General features: G+C 40.0%; 1 non-coding gene across 1 annotated transcript; it reads right to left on the bottom strand.

Moving 5' to 3' along the window:
• Positions 1-11,631: 11,631 nt before the first annotated feature.
• On the bottom strand, positions 11,632-11,738 carry LOC128578667 (U6 spliceosomal RNA). The gene has a single exon (XR_008377807.1). It is a non-coding gene; the product is annotated as a U6 spliceosomal RNA (small nuclear RNA).
• Positions 11,739-12,463: the final 725 nt, after the last annotated feature.

Raw genomic sequence — 12,463 nt, 5'->3', positions numbered from 1 at the left:
GAGATATGTAATGCCTAGCGATGCTTAACCAAGAGTTTTCTGAGACTGGTATTTAATAAGAATACATTTAATGCCACTGACACATTCAAAGAGTATCTACTCTGTAAGATGTTTAGTAGAAGAAGGGATGGGATATTCATGGGTGTCCAGGTGGTTAATGAAGGCAGCCAGCTTTTTGTGAGGGAGGAGATTACCTCCTCTTCTCTCCCTATTCCCTGCACAAAGATCTTGTCAGCAATTTCCAGTTTGGAACTTCCTGTCTGAATTAGCTATATTTAATGAAACCTGGAGGGATTCATTAACAGAGAAATTTATGAAGAAAATCAAAATGTTCATTGAAAATAACTTAATAACAAAGCATAATGTGTGATCCTCTACATATACATATGATAAGTATTATAAAAATCCTATTAATGCATACAATGTATATATTTGCTATCAAGACATCTAAACTCTGATAACCACCATGTCATAATTCATTTCACCAGGTACTGTGCTAAGTATTTTGTATTCATTAACTAATTAAATACTAACAAAACCCTATGCAGTAGTTATTACTATCATCTTGAAAATAAAGACAATAAGTCTGGGAGAAATAAATCAACTTGCCTAAGGACACACAGTCAAAAAGTGAGAGATGGGATTTGGACCCAGGACAAGTGATTCAAAAGGCTGTGCTCTTAATTGCTACATTTTTAAAAAATAATAAATGTCAAACACTTGACATTTATTACATGAGGGAGGATTAATAGAGTCATCTTTGTCCTGGGCCTGCCAGGGTATACACTCCTTGTATCACTCTAGTTCCAAGTATGGCAGATTATACTGTCCAAAAATGGCCAGAACAGTATCTGCCATGCCACTTGGCTTTTTATGAGTTTTCAACAATCCCCCCATTGAGAGATTGGTGTCTGTGTTCTCTCCCCTTGAACTGAGACTTGCTTTTGACTATGGCAGAGGTGATACTATGTGACTTTTAAAAGAGAATGCAGTTTCTGTTAGGTTCTCCCATGGGATGCTTGCCCTCAGAGCCTAGTCACCAGACTGGAAGGAAACTAAAGTTCCCAGCCCTTAGCCCTGGCTCAGCTGCTAGCCAACAGCCAGCAACAATTCAATGATCATGGGAATGAGCCATCTTCAAAGTGTATCCTCCTACCCACCATTTGAATCACCCCAGCTGATACCACAATTGCAGTTACAAGCTGTAGTTGCTGAAGAACTCATCACGAACCATTCTATGGTTGTTCACCATTTGAAGCAAATTGGAAAGGTGAAAAAACTCAATAAATGGGTGCCTCACAAGCTCACCGAAAATAAGAGAAACCGTCATTTTCAAGTGTGGTTTTCTCTTACTCTACACAACAACAATGAACCATTTCTCAATCGGATTATGACAACTGATAGAAAGTGGATTTCACATGACAACTACTGCCAACAATCAGCTCCAAAGCACTTCCCAAAGCCAAGGTCAGTGTTTGGTGGTCTGCTGCCAGTCTGATCCACTTCAGCTTTCTGAATCTCAAAGGCATTAAATCTGAGAATTGTGCTCAGCAAATGGATGAGATGCACCCAAACCTGCAATGCCTGCAGTGGGCAGTTGGTCAGCAGAAAGGGTCCAATTCTTCTCATGACAATGGCTGATGACACGTTGCACAAGACATGCTTCAAAATTTGACCAGGAAGGCTATGTTAACCAGTGTGATGAAAATATGTCAAAATGTTTATAAAACCAAAGTATGGTGCCCCGTGATTGCATTAATGTACACAGCTATAATAAAAATAATTAATTAATTAAAAAAAAAGATGAACAAATTGCACTACGAAGTTTTGCCTCATCTGTCGTATTCACCTGACCTCTTGACAACTGACTACCACTTATTCAAGCATCTCGATAACTTTTTGTAGGGAAAACTCTTCCACAACCTGCAGGATGCAGAAAATACTTTCCAAGAGTTTGTGGAATCCCAAAGGATGGATTTTTATGTGACAGGAAGAAACAAACTTTTTTCTCATTGGTAACAATGTGTTCATTTGAATGGGTCCCATCTGGTTAACAAAGATGTCATTGGGCCTAGTTATAATGATTTAAAATTCATGGCTCAAGGGTGGCACCGTGGCTCACTGGGTAGGGTGCCAGCCCCATATACCAAGGGTGGTGGGGTCAAACCCAGCCCTGGCCAAACTGCAACAAAAAAATAGCTGGGCGTTGTGGTGGCTGCCTGTAGTCTCAGCTACTTGGGAAGCTGAGGCAAGAGAATCGCCTAAGCCCAGGAGTTGGAGGTTGCTGTCAGCTGTGTGATGCGACAGCACTCTACTGAGGGTGACAAAGTGAGACTCTGCCTCTGCAAAAAAAAAATTCATGGCACAAAACTGCAATTAATTTTTCACCAACCTATATAAAAATAAAAACCTGGACCTAATCAAGTATATAATGCAATAAACAAGCAAAGGAAAACTCAGAAAGGTGGAAAGAAGAAAGTAGACTTGCCTAAGGACCTTGAGACTTGAGGAATGACCCAGCAATTAATTTCTTAGGTTTCCATATTCCTCCTGCCCAGTTTATTCCAGAGTTCAGAAGTCTCCAACCCAGAATTAACAACAGGCACAGTCAGAAAATGCTGCAAAAGAATACACATATACAAGATGGCAGCCAAGTAACAGCTTCCCTGCAACTGGGCACGGTGAGTCTGGGGAGATAAGACTCCAGGCATCTCTGGCTGGTGGGATCTGCCTATAATTATCCCTTTGAGGATACAAGGAGTCAGCAAGGAACTTCTGGACCCCAAGAGGAGGACAAAAACAGTGGAAAACTGGCAAGTGGTTGTGTGTGTTCGATCAACCTAATCCCACCGGCAACCGTAAGTACAAGCAGCAGTGAGACTGCAAACCAGAAAGGCCTTACCTGTGAACTGTTTCTGTGTTTTTGGACTTGGTACTCAGTTGAACTGCCTTGGGGAGAGCTTGAGCAGGAGTGCAGAGAACTTTGGGCATTATCTAGGGCCCCAGACTGAGCCGCTGAGCTGGGCCGCAGGGAGCCATTGTGAGAGAACTGCCCCAGCAAGCTCCGCCCTCAGGGTTCCAGAGCAAGGATTGGGCAGGAGCTAGTAACCTAGTGACTCAGCAGCCTAAAGGCAGGGACTGAGCTGCCTTACAGCCTTAAACCTTAGGGGCAGAGTGAGACCGGTTTGGGCACACTGGAGCCTCGGGCTGTTGCCCTGGGTAGAGTGCTGTGGCATCACAGCCCATAGCACCCTCAAACTCCTGGGCTTGGCGCCGCCCAGACCTCCATAAGAGCTGCGCTGTGGGGCGGCGCCTGTGGCTCAGTGAGTAGGGCGCCGGCCCCATATGCCAAGGGTGGTGGGTTCAAACCCAGCCCCAGCCAAACTGCAACAAAAAAATAGCCGGGTGTTGTGGCGGGCACCTGTAGTCCCAGTTGCTTGGGAGGCTGAGGCAAGAGAATCACGTAAGCCCAAGAGCTAGAGGTTGCTGTGAGCTGTGTGACACCACAGCACTCTACCAAGGGTGGTACAATGAGACTCTGTCTCTACAAAAAAAAAAAAAAAAAAAGAGCTGCGCCATGACCCCCGACCTGCAACCCGCACCCGCCGGGCTTCCGCATGCCCAGACCAAAAACTGCGGGAGCCAGGCAACCCCATGTCCTCCATCCTGTATCCTCCCTGCCTCCACACTGGCCCGCTCATCTAGCCAGGGATACTGGTAGCCGCATGCCCTCTGCAGCCCTCCCTGCCTCTGCACAGAGCCCTTCCCCTGGCCAGAGACTGCTGGAGCCTTGGGTGCTCTGTGCCAAAGTCACTGAGCGCCAGGCACTCCCAGAACTGTGCACACCACCTCCCGCCCTGTTGCTGGGCTGGGTGTGTCACACACTGGAGCTGCTTCCACAACCAGAACTCCCTGGCTGGAGCAGCCCCAGAGGAGCTACACAGGTCACTCCCTACAAAGATCCAACAACAATAGAATGATCCCTTTGGGGTCTAATCTTGGAGAGACACCTCTCCAACTCTGAGGACGGCCAGAGGCAATGGTGAAAAACAATCATGAGGCAAAATCAATGAAAACACTCTGGCAATATGAATAATCAGAGTAGATCAACTCCCCCAAGGAACAACAAGACAGACACAGCACAAGATCCCATTCACAAACAAATAGCTGAGATGTCAGAAATCAGATTCAGAATCTGGATAGTAAATAAGATCAAATTAGAATTCCAAGCAATAACCCAAAAGATATCTCAAGAATTCAACGAATTAAAGACCAAATGACCAAAGATTTTGACACATTGAGACAACAAGTTGCAGCCCTCAAAGATCTGAGAAACACAGTAGAATCCCTCAGTAACAGAATGGAGCAAGCAGATGAAAGGATTTCTGACATTGATGACAAAGCTTTCCAATGCTCCCAAACTCTCAAAGAGGAAGAGAAATGGAGGGCAAAAACAGATCACTCTCTTAGACAGCTCTGGGATAATTCGAAGAAAATCAATATTTGTCTTATAGGGATCCCCGAAAGCGATGAAGTGGCTTCACAAGGCACAGAGTCTCTTCTCCATGAGATTATGAAGGAGAACTTTCCAGACATGCCAAGAGATTCTGAAATTCAGATAGCAGACAGTTTCAGAACTTCAGCATGACTCAACCCAAATAAGACATCCCCCAGACACATCATAATCAATTTCACTAAAGTTAATATAAAGGAGAAAATTCTAAAAGCAGCCAGACAAAAGAAAACCATTACCTACAAGGGGAAGAATATTAGAATAACTGCAGATCTCTCTGCTGAAACTTTTCAAGCAAGCAGAGTATGGTCATTGACTTTTAATCTCCTAAAACAAAATAACTTTCAACCCAGGATCCTGTACCAAGCTAAACTGAGTTTCATTTATGACAAAGAAATTAAATACTTCAATGACATTCACAGGTTGAAGAAATTTGCCACAACTAAACCAGCTCTCCAGGATATTCTCAGACCTATCCTCCATAAAGACCAGCGTAATCCTACACCACAAAAGTAAACCCACCCAGAAAATTTTGATCAAATTCCAACTTCCACAGTCACAAAAGGATTAAAAATGTCCATCGGACTCTCGAAAGGCTTATCAATATTCTCAATTAATGCGAATGATTTAAACTGTCCTCTAAAGAGGCACAGGTTTGCTGACTGGATACAAAAACTCAAGCCAGATATCTGCTGCATATAAGAATAGCATTTTACATTAAAAGACAAACATAGACTCAAGGTGAAGGGATGGTCATCCATATTCCAGGCAAATGGAAAGCAGAAAAAAGCAGGCATTGCAATCCTGTTCACAGACACAATAGGCTTTAAACCAACCAAAATAAGAAAGGATAAGGATGGACACTTCATAATTGTTAAAGGTAATACTCAATATGATGAGATCTCAATTATTAATATTTATGCACCCAACCAGAATGCACCTCAATTTATAAGAGAAACTCTAACAGACATAAGCAACTCAATTTCCTCCACTTCCATAGTAGTTGGAGATTTTAACACCCCTTTAGCAGTGCTAGATATAGCCTCCAAAAAGAAGCTAAGCAAAGAAATTTAAATTTAAGCGTAACCATTCAACATCTGGACTTAACAGACATCTATAAAACATTTCATCCCAACAAAACTGAATACACATTCTTCTCATCAGCCCATGGAACATACTCCAAAATCGACCACATCCTAGGCCACAAATCTAATTTCAGCAAATTTAAAAAAATAGAAATTATTCCTTGCATCTTCTCAGACCATCATGGAATAAAAGTTGAACTAAATAACAACAGGAACCTGCATACCCATACAAAAACATGGAAGCTAAACAACGTTATGCTGAAGGATACATGGGTTATAGACGAGATTAAGTAGGAAATAACCAAATTTTTGGAACAAAACAACAATCAAGACACGAATCACCAGAACCTCTGGGATACTGCAAAGGCAGTCCTAAGAGGGAAATTTACAGCACTGCAAGGCTTCCTCAAGAAAACGGAAAGAGAGGAAGTTAATAACTTAATTGGGACATCTCAAGCAACTGGAGAAGAAAGAACACTCCAACCCCAAACCCAGCAGAAGAAAAGAAATAACCAAAATCAGAGCAGAATTAAATGAAATTGAAAAAAAAAATTATACAACAGATCAATAAATCCAAAAGCTGGTTTATTGAAAAGATCAATAAAATAGATAAAGCTTTGGCCAATCTAACCAGGAAAAAAAGAGGAAAATCTCTAATCTCATGAATCAGAAATGGTAATGATGAAATAACAACAGACCCCACAGAAATTCAAAAAAATCCTTACCAAATACTACAAGAAACTTTACTCTCAGAAATATGAAAATCTGAAAGAAATCGACCAATACCTGGAAGTACGCCCCCTACCAAGACTTAGCCAGAACAAGGTGGAAATGTTGAATTCCATTTCCAGGGCTATATCAAGTTCGGAAATAGCATCAGCTATACAAAATCTCCCTAAAAAGAAAAGCCCAGGACCAGATGGCTTTACGTCAGAATTCTACCAAACCTTTGAGGAAGAACTAGTACCTATACTACCAAACCTCTTCCAAAATATAAAAAAAGAAGGAATATTACCGAAAACATTCCACGAAGCAAACATCACCTTGATCCCCAAACCAGGGAAAGACCCAAAAAGAAAAGAAAATTATAGACCAATATCACTATTGAATATTGATGCTAAAATACTCAATAAGATCCTAACAAACAGAATCCAACAACACATCAAAAAAATTATACACCACAACCAAATGAGATTTATCCCAGGGTCTCAAGGCTGGTTCAATATACATAAATCTATAAATGTAATTCAGCACATAAACAAACTAAAAAATAAGGACTATATGATTCTTTAAATTGATGCAGAAAAAGATTTTGATAATATCCAGCATCACTTCATGATCAGAACACTTAAGAAAATTGGTATAGGAGGGACATTTCTTAAACTAATAGAGGCCATCTACAGCAAACCCACAGCCAATATCATATTGAATGGAGTTAAATTGAAATCATTTCCACTTAGATCAGGAACCAGGCAAGGTTGCCCATTGTCTCCATTGCTCTTTAGCATTGTCATGGAAGTTTTAGCCATTGTAATTAGGGAAGAAAAGGTGATCAAGGGTATCCACATAGGGTCAGAAAAGATAAAACTTTCACTCTTTGTAGATGATATGACTGTATACCTGGAAAACACTAGGGATTCTACTACAAAACTTTTAGAACTGATCAAGGAATAAAGCAATGTCTCAGGCTACAAAATCAACACCCATAAATCTGTAGCCTTTATATATACCAACAATAACCAAGCTGAAAAAACAGTCAAGGACTCAATTCCTTTCACAGTAGTGCCAAAGAAGATGAAATATTTGGGAGTACACCTAACTAAGGACGTGAAAGATATCTACAAAGAGAACTATGAAACTTTAAGAAAAGAAATAGCTGAAGATGTGAACAAATGGAAAAAACATACCATGCTCATGGCTGGGAAGAATCAACATTGTTAAAATGTCTATACTATCCAAAGCAATATATAATTTTAATGCAATTCCTATTAAAGCTCCATTGTCATATTTTAAAGATCTTGAAAAAATAATACTTTGTTTTATATGGAATCAGAAAAAATCTTGAATAGCCAAAACATTAATTAGCAATAAAAACAAAGCTGGAGGAATCACGCTACCAGACCTGAGACTACTATAAATCCATAGTGATCAAAACAGCATGGTATTTGCACAAAAACAGAGAAGTAGATGTCTGGAACAGAATAGAGAACCAAAAGATGAATCCAGCTACTTACCGTTGTTTGATCTTTGACAAGCCAATTAAAAACATTCAGTGGAGAAAAGATTCCCTATTTAACAAATGGTGCTGGGTAAACTGGCTGGCAACCTGTAGAAGATTGAAACTGGACCCACACCTTTCACCTTTAACTAAGATAGACTCTCACTGGATCAAAGATTTAAACTTAAGACATGAAACTATAAAAATACTTGAAGAAAGTGCAGGGAAAACTCTTGAAGGAATCGGCCTGGGTGAATATTTTATGAGGAGGACTCCCCAGGCAATTGAAGCAGTATCAAAAATACACTACTGGGACCTGATCAAACTAAAAAGCTTCTGCACAGCTAAGAACATAGTAAGTAAAGCAAGAAGACAGCCTTCAGAACGGGAGGAAATATTTGCAGGTTATACCTCCAATAAAGGTCTAATAACCAGAATCCACAGAGAACTCAAACGTATTAGCAAGAAAAAAGCACGTGACCCCATCTCAGGGTGGGCAAGGGACTTGAAGAGAAGCTTCTCTAAAGAAGACAGATGCATGATCTACAAACACATGAAAAAAAGCTCATCATCCTTAATCATCAGAGAAATGCAAATCAAAACTACCTTGAGATATCACCTAACCCCAGTAAGAGTAGCCCACATAACAAAATCCCAAAACCAGAGATGCTGGCGTGGATGTGGAGAAAAGGGCACACTTCTACACTGCTGGTTGGAATGCACACTAATACCTTCCTTCTGGAAGGATGTTTGGAGAATATTTAGAGACCTAAAAGTAGACCTGCCATTCGATCCTATAATTCCTTTACTAGGTTTATACCCAGAAGACCAAAAATCATAATATAACAAAGACATCTGTACCAGAATGTTTATTGCAGCCCAATTCATAATTGCTAAGTCATGGAAGAAGCCCAAGTGCCCATCGACCCACGAATGGACTAGCAAACTGTGGTACATGTATACCATGGAATACTATGCAGCCTTAAAGAAAGATGGAGACTTTACCTCTTTCATGTTTACATGGATGGAGCTGGAACATATTCTTTTTAGCAAAGTATCTCAGGAATGGAAGAAAAAGTATCCAATGTACTCAGCTCTACTATGAAGCTAAATTATAGCTTTCACATGAAGGCTATAACCCAACTATAGACCAAGACTATGGGGAAAGGGCCAAGGAAGGGGAAGGGAGGGGGGAGGTTTTGGTGAAAGGAGGGTAATGGATGGGGCCACACCTACGGTGCATCTTAGAATGGGTACAGGCGAAACTTACTAAATGCATAATACAAATGCCTACATACAGTAACTAAGAAAATGCCATGAAGGCTACGTTGAACAGTTTGGTGAGAATATTTCAGATTGTACATGAAACCAGCACATTGTACCCCTTGATTGCACTAATGTACACAGCTATGATTTAACAATAAAAATAAATTAATTAATACAAAAAAATACACGTATAATCAATCCAAGTACATAGTAAGAATTCAATAAATTTTAGCAGTAAATAACACTTGTAATCATAATTACCAACCTGAGCTTTCCCTTACCATAAGGCAGAACAGCTCTATAGCCACTCTGAGCAGAGCAGAGGCCTAAGGACTACAGATAGAAGAATTTGGAATAAAACTAGCTGGAGTATGCTCTGAGATTTACATTACTTCAGTGTGTCCTAGGAAAAGTTTCTCCCTTTCATGACCTGAGGATAAACCATTTAGAAACAGGAATAACATAGTGACATAGGTAAGGCACTGGTCAATTGTAGTTCAAGTGTGGACACTAAACAACTGCAGATAGATCAGCCAAATTCTCTATAATTAATATCAGTAGTTCTTCTAGAAAGAAGCAGCCAATTTAGATTGACATGGGTTACAGAATAGAATAGGACCATGAGAAAATAATATAAGTGACCTGGTGTTTCAATTATTTGTTGATATATAACAACCTACACCAAAACTTACTGGCTTAAAATAGCCATAATCATTTATTCTGTGGAAGAGATTGTGTAAAAAGTGCTAATCCTTCTTTAAATGGTTGACAGAATTCTCCAATAAAGCCATTTAGACCTGAAGATTTCTTCTTTTGGAAGCTTTCAATTACAAATTTTCTTTTCTTTTTTATTTTTTTAAACAGAGTCTCACTCTATTGCCCTGGGTAGAGTGCTATGGCATCATAGCTCATAGCAACCTCAAACTCTTGGACTCAAGCAATCTTCTTTCTTCAGCCTCCCCAGTAGCTGGGACTACAGGCACCCACCACAATGCTCGGCTATTTTATTTTTTTAAGTAGAGACAGAATGTCGCTCTTGCCTGGGCTGGTCTTGAACTCCTGAGCTCAAGTGATCCACCCATCTCAGCTGAGATCCACCCATCTCAGCTCTGTAATCTTCAGAGCACTAGGATTACAAGTGTGAGCCACCATACCCGGTTAAATTTAATTTTCTTAATGGTTATAAATCCATTCAGATTTTCTGTTTCACCTGGGTGAATTTTGGTAGTTTGTGCTTTTTTGAGAAATTGGTTTGTTTCATCTAAGTTTTTGAATTTATAAGTGTACAATTATTCACAAAGTGATAGTTAATTTTATGTCATAAAACTTGACTGGGCCATGGAATGCCCAGATAGCTGAATAAACATTATTTTGTGTGTATTCCTGAGGATATTTTCTTACCATTTGAATTGGGCACTAAGAGGATGTGCCTCCCCAATGTGGGTGGGCACCAGACAAGTAGTTGAGCAATTGAAGACCTGAATAAAACAAAAAGGTAAAGAAAGGTTGGATTTATCCATCCTTTGCTTGACTGCTTTGAGCTGGGACATTAATCATCTATCTCCTACCATCAGTGCTCTTGGTTCTCAGGCCTTCAGACCCATACTAGAATTTACACTAAAATCCTTCCAGGTCTCAGGCCTTCTAACCACATCACCAGTTTTCCAGGGTCTTCAGCTTGTCAGCAATAGATCAGGGGACTTCTCTGCCTCCAATATTGCATGAGCCAATATCTTATAATAAATACCTTTCTAGACAAGCAGCTCATATTTGTTCTGTTTATCCAGAGAACTCTCATACACATAGTATTCCCTTATCATCCTTTTAATGTGGTGCTATCAAGTTTTGAGAGTGGAGTGTATCCAACTATAATTGTCAATTTATTTAAATTTCCCTTCAGCTCTATCAGATTTTGTGTCACAACATATTTTGAAGCTCTGTTGTTCTGTGCCTACATATTTAGGATAATTGTGTCTTCTTAGTTGGCTGATTCTTTTATCATTATATTATATTATCATTATGTTCTTTTATCACTTTTTTATCACACTCTGTCCCTGGCCATTTATTGTGCTCTGAAGTTTACTTTGGTAGATATTAAATAGCCACTCTTACTTATTTTTAAATTAATGTTTATATGATATATTTTCCCATTGTTTTAACTTTCAAACTACATATACTGTTTTATTTAAAGTCAGTTTCTTACAGACAATACATAGTTAGATCATGTTCTTTATTCACTCTGTCAGTCTTTCTTTTTTTGTTGAGACACAGTCTCACCCTATGCCCTAGCAGAGTGCAGTGGCATCATCATAGCTCACTGCAACCTCAGACTCAGGATGCTGCTGCCTCAGCCTCCCAAGTCACTGGGTTTACAAGTGCTCACCACAGCACCTGGCTAGCTTTTTAATTTTTTTGTTGAGTCTGGGTTGCGCTCTCACTCAGACAAGTTTCAAACTACTGAGCTCAAGGAATCCTCCGGCCTCAGCCTCCCACAGTGCGGGGATTACAGGCATAAGCCACCACTTCCAGTTGTCAGTCTTTTTTTTTTTTTTTTTATGGAACGCTTCACGAATTTGCGTGTCATCCTTGCGCAGGGGCCATGCTAATCTTCTCTGTATCGTTCCAATTTTAGTATATGTGCTGAGAAAGCGAGCACGTCAGTCTTTCTTAATCGGTACATTTAGACTATTTTACATTGAAGGTTGTTCTTGATACATGGTGTAGTTGTTACAGCAACCTGAACTAAGGTCTAACAAGGGTGTCCAATCTTTTCTCTTTTCTACTGCATATTGGAAGAATAAGAGTTGTCTTGAGCCGCACATTAAAAATAAAAACATTAACAGAACTTATCCATCTTGCATAACTGAAAGCAACAGAAAAGGTCCTTGCATACTTTTCACAAGATCTGACACCACAGATAAGCAAAACAGGCCCCAAATAATCCGCATGCAGCCTGTGGGTCGTAGGTTGAACACCCCTGTTTTAGGGCCTAAGTACTACTTGTTTTGTTTTTGTTTCCTTTGTTTCTTGTTCCTGAGTTTATCTTTTCTTGCCTTCCTGTGAGTTACTTAAACATGTTTTTAGAACTCCATCTTGATTTGTATCTAGTGGTTTGAGTCAAACTGCTTTGCTCATTGACCCTTGAACACTTTGGGTTCAAGTAAAAGGTCTTTGTGCCTTGGCCCATTCCATTGTCCTTATGGACCTGTCCTCCCTACTTTCTCCAGTATTCTCAAGTCAGCGCATTCTCCATGGCTTTTCTTCCCCCATAAATGTTGCTCAGCCCATTTCCAAGTCATAGATATTACCCATTGTCTGCACAGGCAATTTTATGTTTAAAGTGTCTCATAATTTATTTATTTATTTATTTTGCAGTTTTTG

This window comes from Nycticebus coucang, chromosome X, assembly GCF_027406575.1.
Source record: "Nycticebus coucang isolate mNycCou1 chromosome X, mNycCou1.pri, whole genome shotgun sequence".
Taxonomy (NCBI): Eukaryota; Metazoa; Chordata; class Mammalia; order Primates; family Lorisidae; genus Nycticebus; species Nycticebus coucang.
Note: the sequence above shows the minus strand (reverse complement) of the source record. Positions and strands in the feature narration are given on the sequence as shown.